Below are 13229 nucleotides of genomic sequence, written 5' to 3'. Positions count from 1 at the left end.
TGAATCATACTTAGGGAAAAATTTAAGGGGCTAAATGCCTATCGTAGAAGAAAACTCTCAAATCCATGACCCCAGCTTCTACCTTAAGAAACCACTAAAAGAACAAATGAAACCCAAATGAGCAAAAAACCATTAGCATAGAAAGCAGAGAAACATGGGGAAATTAATGAAAACAAAAATTGGTTCTTTAAGAAGATCAATAATATTGATATACTTCTAGCCAGGATACCTCAGGGAGAAAAATAGGCACTTCAAATTACCAGTATCAGGAATGACAGAGGTGACATCACTACAGTCTCAGCAGTTATAAAAGGAGAATGAGAGGATAATAAAGGTTAATGAAGGAGTCAGTTGCTCAGCTGTCTTCCTCTGTCCTCAGCCTTCAGAGAGCTTGTGCCTTTCTTTGAGGGAAGGCCCATGTGTCTCGAGGGTCAGGGCTGCAGCCTTCTCTGTGAATGAGCTTCTGTAGGCTCTCGTCCTTCACACCAGCCCGCATGTACTGTTGAAAATTTTGACGAGTTCAGCTGCTTTCCCCTTAGCCCTGTCAGCAGATTTGTTCTTCTTCCCGTTAAACTAAGGATGGAAGCAGTGGTGGGTCTCTTTTTTTGCTAGGAAGTATTCCTTCCTTTCTGGAATTTAGTTGATTTAGCTTTCTTTTTATCCCTAGTTCTTTGGAGATTAAAATAAACAAGAGATCATAGTTTTGGACTTACTTGGCTTGGTCTTGGGAAGTTAGGAAGGATGGGCTGCCATAACAGAACACCACAGACTATGTGGCATAAACTCACTCCAGAGGCTGAAGTCCAAGATCAGGATGTGGGAAGGTTTGTTTTTTTCTGATGGCCTCTTTCCTTGGCGTGCAGATGCCCACCTTATCACTGTGTTCTTACATGGTTTTTGCTCTGTCTCTGCATCCTAACTGTCTCCTTTTACAAGGATACCAGTCAGGTTAGGGCCCGTACTAATGGCCCCATTGTTAAATTACCTTTTAAAGAACCTATCTCCAAATACAGTCACATTCCAAGGTCCTGGAAAGTAGAATGAATGAAATTTATTATCCATGAAAACAAATTCTTCTAACTCTCATAGTTTCTTTTTTGTCATTTAGAATAAAGCTGGATAAAATTTCCCCAACATTCAAAGTTGGTATACTTGGGAGTGGTGGTGTGGTGTTGGTGTGCATGCATAGTGAGTGGAAGAAGCCATATCTTTGAAATGTGTGTTCTGGAGTCTGAATGAAGGTAAAATGAGGATATAAGGGAAGAATAAGCTTGGGTAAAGAAAAGAAATAGAAAAGAGAAGAAGCAGAAATACGGACATGACTGAAGAATATTTAGAAGAAGTGGAAGAGCAGAAAGAAAACAAGAAAGTGGATAAAAGCCTTTAAAGAAACAAAAGAAAAAGAAAATGAGTAAGACCAACATTTGTTGACTGCCAACCTTGTCCCAGACTTTGTGCTAGTTGGGAGTCCTTTAACGTATATAAATCCTTCCACTAATCCTGTGAATTAGGCATTATCATTAATAATTTACATATGTACAAACTTGTCAGTTAAGTAGTTTAGTACCTCCCAAACTTTTCTGGTCTTAACACATGTAGAATATTCATATTTGAAGGGCCCTTGAGGTTAATCATAGACCAGAACTTTAAAGCTTTTCATGGTTTCATGGTCCACTCTATCCTGAGGTTTGGCAGGATCAATATCTCTGCAAACTGTAATTTATTCTCAGTCCAATCAGTTGACCAGACATAAAGTGAACTATTCAAGTTCACACAGATGGGAAACGACAAAGCTTAAAGTTTGAATTCAAGTCTCTTTGAATTCATTGTTCACCTTCTTTAATAGCCCTACAGCTCTAAAGATGAATAATGCATGACCCTACCCTTGAGGAAATTATGGCCTAGGGGGGGAAGGTGGGAAAAGAACTATAATGGATCGTAGGATTTAGACTTATTAGGAAAAATGGAGAAAAAACCATTATTCAAGTTGGTTTTCAGGAATGAGTAGGAGTTTGCCAGATGGGATAGAAAAGAAAGAGGCAAAAGGCATTCCAGGCAGTAGGAACCACACGTGCAAAGGGGAGATAATAGCTGTACTATAGGAATGACAGTGGAGAGAGGCAGAAGGAATAAAGTTGAAGTATTTAGGGATAGAGAATCAGTAAGTGTAGTGACTGTTTAGGAATGGTGAATAAAGGGTGATGGCAATTTCTGTCTTCGTTTCCTTGGAAGTTAATTGTTCACTAAAGAAACACTGCCATAGGGAAATGTGTAGAAAGAGCAGGTTTCAACAAGAAAGACAGGAAGTTTGATAATGGACTTGATTTTGAGCTACCGCGTGGTATGTTTGGGGAAGATTAGTATCTAATAGACAGGTGGAAGTCTCCTGAAACAGAGTAGAGTGAGTGGGGAGAGACTTAGTTCCTCCCTCCCTGATATATATTTCTTTTCCAGGATTTCTTTCTGAACTACATTAACATTGCTGCCTTTGAACTTAAGCAGCTGCCTGAAATGGTTTAGAAATCCTCGTAACAGAGTGTGTTCCCCATGTGTTGAAGTCCTCCTCTTCAACACTGACCTCCAAGCCTTGGAGAATTATGGCTTAAGAAGGTACTGGATGGGGGCACCTTGGTGGCTCAGTCGGTTGTGTCTGACTTTGGCTCAGGTTATGATCTCAGGGTCCTGGGATCAAGCCCTGTATGGGGCTCCCTGCTTAGTGGGGAGTCTGCTTCTTCCTCTCCCTCTCTCTCTGCCCCTCCCCACTTCTTGTGCTCTCTCTTTCTCAAATAAATAAAATCTTAAAAAATAAAAATAAAAAATATGTATTTATATTAGTGAAATCTAAAACATAATATATGAAACAATATAAAATATAAAAAATAAAGTATTGGATGGATTTCCTTTAACTCAGGATATCCTCATTTTAGGTAATAAACTATTTTTAGTAAATAATATTAGTAATTAACCTTTCTAGAGCCCTTTGTGGGAGCCAGGCACTGTTACAATTTACAATTATCAACTTATTCAGTTCTCATGAAATGCTACTTATTAAGGAGGGGTCAAGTAACTTCCCAGGGCCATGATGACTCTCAGGCCTTGGGTGCTGAGAGTTCTAGCAGTCTCTAACATTTGGTCATGTGAGCTTGAGGTCATGAAGTATAGCTCTACTTGCCTCAGATTATATCTAGAACTTTGTTTTGCACTTAGTCCTGTTTGCTTCTAGAAATATTTTTCATCCTCTTACTGTATTTTATACATTGTTAGTGACTTGGTAATGTTTTAAAATAATTTCTGTTCTCAAAGGTATACCTTCTCCTCATATTCATTAGTTCATTCCTCATACTGAAGACTGAGCAGGGGCGCCTGGGTGGCTGAGTCAGCTAAGCATCTGCCTTCAGCTCAGGTCATGATCTCAGGGTCCTGGGATCGAGTTCCATGTCAGGCTTTCTGCTCAGTGGGGAGTCTGCTTCTCCCTCTGCTCCTTCTCCTTTGCTGGCAAACTACATTAACCAGAGACAGACGGGGTCCTTATGTAATGGTAAAAGGGCTACTTCACCAAGAAGAGATAGCATTTCTAAATATGGATGAAGCAAATGACAGAGTTGAAAACACGGAAGAAAAAATTGGTAGAACTGAAAAAAAATAGGTAAATCCACTATTATAGTTGTAGGCATCAACATCTTTCCCTCAATAATTAATAGCTTAGCTAGAAAATCAAGGGTATGGAAGAAGGCAACATTGTCCTCACCCAATAGGATCCAAACAACATTGAGAGCACATTTCACTCAACAACAACAAAATACATGTTTTTTTTCAAGCCTGTACAGAAATTATACAAATATAGGTCATATTTGAAGACATAAAAAAACTTCAGTTTGAAATAATTGTAATCAGGGACCCCTGGGTGGCTCAGTCGGTTAAGTATCTGACTTTGGCTCAGGTTATGATCTCAGGGTCCTGGGATCAAGTCCCTCATGGGGCTCTCTGCTCAGCAGGAAGTCTGCTTCTCCCTCACCCTCTGCCACCCCTCTCATTGCGCCCCTCCTGCCCCACTGGCTTGTGCGTACACATGTGCTCTCTCTCTAATAAATAAAATCTTTAAATAAAATAAAATAATTTAAATCAGACAAATGTGGTTCTCTGACCATATGGAATTAAGCTAGAATTCAGTCACAGAAGGAAAACAGGAAAATTTCTAAACACTTGTAAATTAAACAGCATGCTTTAAAATAATTCACGGGTCTCAGAGGAAGTCTCAAGGTAAATAAAAAAAAAAAAAACCACATCAAACTGAGTAAAGTAAAATGCAAGATATAATTTGTGGGGCACAGCTAAAGCGGTCCTGAGAGGGTAATTTATAGCACTTGATGCTTCCAATAGAAAAGAGGAAATGACTCAAATCAGTAATCTAAACTCTCACTTTAAAAACCTAGAGATAGAAGGTAAAAATAAACTGAAAGCAAACCAGAAGGACAAGAATCGGTTTTGCAGGCTGATTGGAGAACAGCGACTTACTCAGTATTGCTTCTGTTAAAAAATTTAATTTGTTAAAAAACATATTGTGGCCTTCAAAGTGCTGATATCCAATTAAATATGAATCATGAGAAAATGAAGTTGATAAATTGAGTTGATGGCATCTGTGATGATTAAAATAATGATTACTTATGGTGACCTTTTTTTCCGACTGCAACCAAACATGCTTCTGGAAATGAGTCACTGAGGATGAAGCAGCATTTTTCTTTCTGTTTTGATTAATCAAAATTCATCTTACGTTCAAGAACACTTTAGTAATGAGTTTAAGCCACTGTTTAGAAGACAGTTGCTTCTCATGTTCATTTCCTTGTTTATGTAATCAGGAACAGAAAAAAAAAAATCTTTACCAGTAGTTCTCAACATTGGCTGCAAATGAGAATCATTTAGAGAGCTTTAAAATATACTGATGCCTGGATTCCACCTGAGGGAGATTCTGATCTAATTGGTGTGGGGCAGAAGTTCTCAAATTATGGTCTCAAAGCAGCAGCAGCACTGGGGAACTTGTTAGAAATGCAGATTTATAACTCCCACCTCTGATTTAGTAGTCCATGTTTTAAGAAACCTTTCAAGTGAATGTGAGGCAGTGTGTCTCCAACTTTAATGTGCATATAAATCTCTTGGAGAATCTTCTATAAATTCAAATTAGGGTTCCTGGTCTGGTATGACGCCTGAGACAGTTATTAACAAACCCCCATGGGACCCTAATCATGATGGTACTTGGTCACAATTTGAACAACAAGGGTCTACAAGACTTCTAGATGCTTGCACTTTTAAAAAGTTCCCAAGTGAGAATGCAGCCAAAGGTGAGAATGCAGCCAAAGGTGAGAACTTCAGTAGCCCATAAAACTTACATGATCTTTCCCAGGTTGCTTGTCCCTGAGGTTGTGGAGTCATTGAAGAGCACGTACTCCTTATTCTCTTTAAAATGATGGTCACTGACTTGTTGTGATAGTTTCCTCCTTATTTTCCACAACAATATTGAACATCCTGCTTTCCCCGTTCCTCTTGTTCCTCTACACCCCTACCATCATTTGCCTGACCCACCATCTTTCATGGTTTTCTTCTTCATTACCAGTTAAAAATTGGCTAATGGGATGAAATAATCGTTCCAGTGCACTGGGAGAGAGTTAGACCTCTCCTCTTTAAGGTAACATGGATCTTGAGACAAAGCCCTGAGACCATATCTTCAGAGAAATCTCTTCTCCTTTTACACGTTCTGGTTCTGACTGGGCATGCTTATCTGTTCCATTGTTATTAAGAAACACACGTGTTCTGATAATTCATCTCTACATGGCCAGGTCAGATCTCTCTCCCTGACCATTTAATGGACACCTTTCCTTAAATTTCTCAAAGTTGCCTCAAACTCAGTGTGCCCCCAATAGACCTCATTTTCTCCACCATATCTATTTCTCTTTCTGCATTCTCTATCTCATTCGTAAGTAATTTGGGAGTCATCTTTTACTCTTGCTCTTTTATTCTACTCCAAATGGAACTTATTGTGAGGGTCCATGGATTCTACCAGTCTTGAATCCATCTACTTTCCTCATGATGACAGACACTACTCTGGTTCAGGTGTCCATGATCTCTTAAATTGCAGTGCTCTAACTCACCTCTCTGTCTTCAGACTGGTCTTTTCTTTCCCATTTTCCATATAGCATGTAGAGTGTTTATTCTTGTCATTTCTCATCTTTAAAATGCTTCTGTTGCTCTCAGAGTTAAGTCTAGATTCCTTAATATGACTTAAAAATACTATGATTAAGATGTATAAACTTCCAGTTTTAAAATAAATAAGCAGGATTGTAAAGTACAGCATAAGGAATATAGTCAATAACATCATAATAACTTTCTATGGTGACAGGTGGCGACTACACTTATGGTACTGAGCATTTTGTAATGTATATAATCATCAAATCACTATGTTGCCCACCTGAAACTAATATGATATGTCAACTATACTTCAGTTTAAAAATAAATAAGAAAAAGTCACTAAGGGTTTGGTGCTTTGCTCACCTTTCCTGGAATTCTTCCCATCTTAATCGATGCATTTTCCATGGGCACCATTTTCTCTATAAGCCTTTGAGTAGGTGATGCCTCTACTGAATATCTTCCCATTTTCCCATGTGCCTAATCCTTACTCTCCTTTTTGCCAGGGTACTGCTTGTGAATAGATGACTTCCTTGATCCCACCCCTCTGAAGGCCTTACATACCCTTTTGTTATGCTCACTGTTGCAGTCATCACCCTGAACTTCATTTCCTTCTTGTGTATCTTCCTCAACAATTTCCTAAGGGTAGAGGTTATCTTCTTCACCACTATGTCCTTAGCATCAAGCCCAGTGTCTGTATTACAGTCTATCTTCAATAAATATTAATAAACAAAATTCCCAGGAGTCTGAAGAAAGGAGCTTGTCATGGCAGACCAGTGAGAGAGCAGTGTTGAGGTAGTTGGAACTGTTAGAAATATACAAATTATGTTATAGGGAAAGGCTTCTCTGTTCATCACAATTCTTACAGATGAATCTTTGAGAAGGTGTACTTAAAATTAGTGGAGCAGTATTCTAAGTAGGTTGAGTGACATATTTTCTTCTTCCACAGCATCATAATTTTAAAAAGGACCTTAGTTAGCAATTATATTATTTATATGCTTACAGCAGTTATTTATTTATTTTTTTAAGGTTCCATTTTCTTCGACAACCAGATGGAGATTCTCGTTTCCCTGACACAGTTCCATATTGTAAATTCTCACCTCTTTTTTCTACTTTGGTTCTCTGATTGTATGTGGTAAATTGTCCGATATACACTTAACTGGCAGTAGGACAGAGAAGAATCAAGCTGCTTCTGGTTACAGAGATAGCGCTTTCCTTTGGTGAGTGAGGAAGCCACTCCATTCTAAAAGATCTGCAGATCTGTGGAAACTTCTTTTCCAGGGAGCTATAATTCCAGACTTTGAAGGAAACGCCAAGTTTAAAAGATTGTAGTTCATTTCCTACACGTGAGTTTGCCTAGGGAAATTTTGTTACATAACGCAAACTTCAGTGAATAAACAGTGAACGAGTAAGTGTACGGATTGGTGAAACACTTCAGCCTAGCATCTCCCGGGCCTTCTGTCAGTATGCCGCCAGAATTCTGCGCCCCAGCAGCCATCTGGCTTTGACAGCTTCTTCTTCGGATTTCTGTTTTGTCAGTTCTTCTCTAGCAAATCTGCAGAGCACCGTTCTGCTGGTGACTTCATGCGGGTGGTCAATCAATGGTCCTTCTCTAGACCACATCCCAATGCAAATTAATGTCAGTGTTTCCCCTATAGGGGGTGCCTGGCACCCAGAGGGCCAGTGGGGTCTTTCTCCCTGGGCTGCTACTCCCTGTCTTGGGAACCATTTGGGCTTTTTCTTCTGTCCTTTTCTTCATGCACTTATACCCAGGAATTGCCCTCAAATCCATTCCCTCATTCTCTATCTCCTCTGCTTATCTAAATGTTATTTTTCAGGGTTCACCGTAAGTTTCATCTTCTCCTGCAATTAGGGCATAGGTCATGGTCTTGAGATACTTTGCCATTCTTAATACTGTGTGCCAGTCTCAAATTATTTCACGTTCCTTTTCCTTTATATGTAAAAGAATGGTTTAGTGCAGCATGTAACTCCATTTGAATCCATTTAAGTGCCATGCTTCATTTGAAATGACACATCAAGCTGTTTGTATCATATTTCCCATTGTCTTCTCTGAATACTAGGTTAGCACAGGCATGTCTGGGGGTTATGAGAACATTCTCCTGGCCTTTTCTCTGGCTTTCAAAATTACTTCATAGGGCTTTTTATTTCGTGGGGATTATGCCTCTCTGACTCTCATGTAAGTAGTCAGTCTTCCTCTCACCTCTTGTTGGCCTGTGAAAAAAAAGAATCAGAAAGTGAAATTGGAGAATTAGAGATTAGAAGAAACTGGTTAGCTGCTTTGTTCCTTTAGTTCCTGGTTACAAGGAGAGTGTGATCACTTACATTTCTCTTCAACTTAATACCAGCAGCACCTAGTACCAGTGCCTGGCACGTGAAAAATGTCTCTAATAAATAGATTGATCACATTAGGGGGTAGCTATAAAAAAATAGTAACCTCATACTGAAATGGACATTTCATCAGTAGCCTCCCTGCCAATTGGTCACTATCCATATCCTTGATTGTGTCTGGTATCCTGAAATCAGTAAAAATGGTGTTGTTAAAGACTCTTACAAGAAATACATGTATGTCCTTGCTTGGTAAGCTGGTTTTTAGAAAGAATATATTCTATCAATAAAGAATGTTATAGAAATATTTAATGGTAAATCTTTAAATAGAAGATGACATTTTTTTTAAAAAAAATTTATTGTGTTATGTTAGTTACCATACAATACATCATTAGTTTTTGAGGTAGTGTTCCATGGAAGTTCATTGTTTGCATATAACACCCAGTGCATCACGCAGTACGTGCCCTCCTTAATACCCATCACCGGCCTATCCCAATTCCCACCCCTCTCCCCTCTGAAACCCTCAGTTTGTTTCCCAGAGTCCATAGTCTTTCAATCTTCATTCCCCCTTCTGTTTACCCCCCTTCATTCTTCCTTTCCTTCTCCTGCCGATCTCCCTGCTATTCCTTATGTTCCATAAATGAGTGAAGATGACATTTTAAATCTAACTTCAGTGTTACTGTTTCAGAGTTGCGGGGGGGGGGGTGCGTGAATAAGTGGAGACCCCATTGAGAAAATTTCTACTCTTATTTCTAATGGCTTTACTATGTCATGAGAAAGCTCAAAAAAATCTTCCCTGAATTAGAATTCTAGATGACCTTCTTCTGGAAATAGAGCCTTGGCCCGTGACAGGTGGTGGCATTTTGCGTGTTAGTGACCTTGATTTCTGTTTTTGTTTCCCCCAGCACTTACCTCATTTACCTGAAATAGTACTGATTAAAATAACTCATAAAAAGGAGAAGTAAAATAAAAGAGATAAAGGTAAAAAATGTAGTAAAATCTTTAAAAATAATCTGGGTTATATAGTTCTGATGGTGAAAAATTATTCTGGTCTGAGAGAAGCACACTGTTCAGCTTCTAGATGTTTATTTACTCATACCTAATTACTTGAATTTCAGTGTTCAAGAGCTAAGGGATGATATACCAGTGAGTTCTCTTGGCTTCGACTTTCCAGTTTATGTTATAAATTGGTGTCCTAAATTATCACTTTTTAAAAACTGTTTTGTTACGATTAAAAAACCATGTAGCTCAATAATTGCATGTGTGGTTATCAGTCTTGCAGTGACCCCCTAGCGATAAGACTGCTTATTTTCCTGTCTCCAAACCAGCTTCTCAGCCTTACTTCCCTATCTTGGAAATGGTATACTTGATCTTCCAGTCACGAAGCCTAGAAATCTCAGCTTAATCTTAGACTCTCCTCCCTCCCTCTGAACCCCTGATTCATGGTCATGTCCTTTTGGCCTGTGTTCTACTTCTGGACGCTGTATCTAGCTTCACTATACCTTTCTTTGTCCAGGTTCTCAGATAATAACCTTCTCCCTTATCACCAAGCCTTTAGTCTCTCCCACTTGAGCTCATTTCCTACACTGTCATAAGACAAAGAGCAGTTCTGCTATTTCCATGTTCAAAATGTTTTAATAGTTCCCCATTACCTTCAAAAAATGTGATCAAAGTTTGAAGAATGTTCTTCAAATTCAAGAATGTTGAAAAACGTTGTCTTGTTGAAAATGGCAAAACATGACAACCAACATAAATATTCAACAACAGGGGGATCGTTAAACAAAACATAATTTAAACCTTATGATGAAATATTACTTGACCATTAGAGGTGTTGGTTTTGAAGAATTTTGAGTGAGTGACATTGTGAAATGTAGCAGAGTGTAGCATTGCCTATACCATAGTAAATATGAAATACAAAAAATATTTATGTTTATATAGATGTTCCCAGTAGTTATCTCTGGATCACCCAGTTACAGGAGAGTTTTCTTTCTGGCTACATTTTTCAAATTTTCTACAATGAGTGTACGTTACTTTTATAATCAGAAAAACTTGCCCTAAAAATCAGGATCTGGAAGGGACCTTACGAATTATTTAGTTTTGTTGTTCTTAGTGTATATTTGGACCTCATTGAGGATATGATGAATGATAAGGAACTTTTCTCAAAAAAAAAAAATGAACATCTGACCATAGACAAAAAATTTGTCATATAATTTCAGCAGGATTCGAGGCCTCAGATTAAGAAACATTTTACGGTACAGTTCTCTCACTTCGGAGAAAATGCAGGGTAAAGATTTGTCTCCTGTCCCATAGGGGACTTGGAGGACGAGCCGGGACTAGATCTTGGTTTTCTGGTGTTTGCCCTGAAATGGGGATGTCTGGGAAACTTGGGATCGCGTTGCAAGCGTCCTTCCAGTCCTGTGCTTCTTACGGGTGCTCTGGAAGTCCCTGAAGCTGTGAGGTTCCTGGAGAGGTTCCCCTTCATGTCTGTGGCGAGACCTCAGGGTGGTTGTGGCTGCTGCTGCTGTTCGTGGGAGTGGCTCCCCCATTCCTCCTCCCTGCAAGAGAAGGTTTTATTAGACCAAGAAGATTAGCTTCTGAGTCACCGATGCCTCCTAGAAGTAAGCAAATATCATGTGTGTCTGAGAACACGATGTTAGGTAGCTGTTACTTTCTTACCCATCCCCCTGCCCATACTTTATGATTTTATTGTGGTCATGGTGATAGACTTTTGCTTGAGAATGTTTGTTTCCTTCTGTTATCTGGCAGTTTCCTTTACATGACCTTGATTGTGATGATGGTGGCAGGGCAGGACATGGCCTCTCTGCACCTGGGTCATTCATTCTGGTGGATGCTACAGCAGCTCCCTGCCTGGTGCCTGAATGGCCTGCAAAGCGCAAGGCTAGGAAAACCTCTCTTTCCCCAGCTTCGCGTGATTCTGTCTTTGCAAAACCTTAAGCTAGGCAGTCAGTGAGGAAAAAAACACCACCGACAAGAGCAACACATCCACTAGAGCCTGCCTTTTAACTGAGAAGGAAGGAGAGATGCCCTTACTTTGTCAGAAAGCCCCAAAGGGCCCTGATAAATCTTGCCACAGACAGCAGATTTTGCAGATAAAGGAGGAGTGTTTTCTTTGGTGCAATAAAATTGCAAACATAGATCTAGAAACAGCTGTCTGATAATTTTTTTCCAAGTTGTTAAGCCTTCCACAATCTAATCTCTGCAGAGGGCCTTGAATCAAAAGAGAGGATGGAATCCCTGCCTTGAGCAAAGAAATGGTGTAAAAGGTAAGGACATGGACGTTTCTGAGTACTTGCAAGTGCCTGTAGTAGGCAAGTTACTTTCACAGTTAACACTTACTCCCGAGGAGAGGGAATGCTCTAGTGTAGCTGGCGCTATCCTTGTTTTTATAGGTGCGGAAACTGAGGCTCAAAGGGTAAATGTTTTGCCCAGGGCACACAGTTAATAAGAGACTAAGCTGAGTGTGTCTGCTTCCAGCTCACATTCTTTCTCCCGTAGAATAAATAGCTCGTATGTTGGCATATTGTTTTAGAGTGTTCTTGTGATCTTTTATGTGTATGTGTATTTGAAATGTTTTTATTTATGGACTGCAATCTCATTAATAGAGGTGCGAAAATACAGAAAGGTATACACACACATATGCGCATACACACACACAATAGTTCTGTCTGGATGACAACCGCTTCGAGAACCTGGTAGGTACAATAAGGGCCCTGAGAAAGATCTCCTTTCTTCTCTTTGTTAATATATTCTTAAATATTTTTTTCCCAGTCCTTTCTTTCCCCCAAGCAAATTTCTTTCTTTTTTTTTTTTTTTAAAGATTTTATTTATTTATTTGACAGAGAGAGAGAGACAGCCAGCGAGAGAGGGAACACAAGCAGGGGGAGTGGGAGAGGAAGAAGCAGGCTCCTAGCGGAGGAGCCTGATGTGGGGCTCGATCCCAGAATGCCGGGATCACGCCCTGAGCCAAAGACAGACGCTTAACTGCTGTGCCACCCAGGCGCCCCGCCCCAAGCAAATTTCTGATGTAAATATAATCAAAATGTATATACCGTTTCAACTCCTTAACTAGTTCAATTCTTTTTTGCTGAGTGCTTCATTCTATCACCCAGTCTAGTGCTGTTCTTCAGCTGTCATTTCACTGAGAACTTTCTGGTGATAGGAGACACAGGAAGAGTAAAGCAGTCCCTGTGTGGGCTGGGTGGAAGCCATGGGGGTCATGATTAATACCCTATGCTTTTCTTCTGTCCTCTTGGTCTGTTCTAAAGGAAAATGGTCGGGACATTATCATTTGGTCTGCAGCCTGGGAGGACAGAGTGAGGATTTCTGGCTGGGCATGGAATGGAAGAGCAAATGTGCCCACTGACTTTCTGCTTCTGTTTCACTGAGAGCTGTGCGAAGACAGATGGGTGTGACTTTCAGAGGCCTTCCTTCTCCCCTTCGAGAAGTGAATGTTTTACATTTATTGAGTTAGGTCGTGTATCTGCATGGGACTGGGCAGACTGAAGCACATAGCCTGTGCCCCTAGGTGTGGACGCTGTCATGGTTCAGGACTTCGAAGTCTGGAGGCAGCTGGGTCCCCTCCCATCCAGTCCCCTTTCCATGGGGGAACCTGCAGCAGCCGGCGGGGCCCCCCACGCTGGAGGGCATGGAGGGACAAAGGGAAATGAGGAGCACACCAGCTATTT

This window comes from Ursus arctos, unplaced genomic scaffold, assembly GCF_023065955.2.
Source record: "Ursus arctos isolate Adak ecotype North America unplaced genomic scaffold, UrsArc2.0 scaffold_5, whole genome shotgun sequence".
NCBI classification, from domain to species: domain Eukaryota; kingdom Metazoa; phylum Chordata; class Mammalia; order Carnivora; family Ursidae; genus Ursus; species Ursus arctos.
This window is presented reverse-complemented; position numbering follows the sequence as displayed.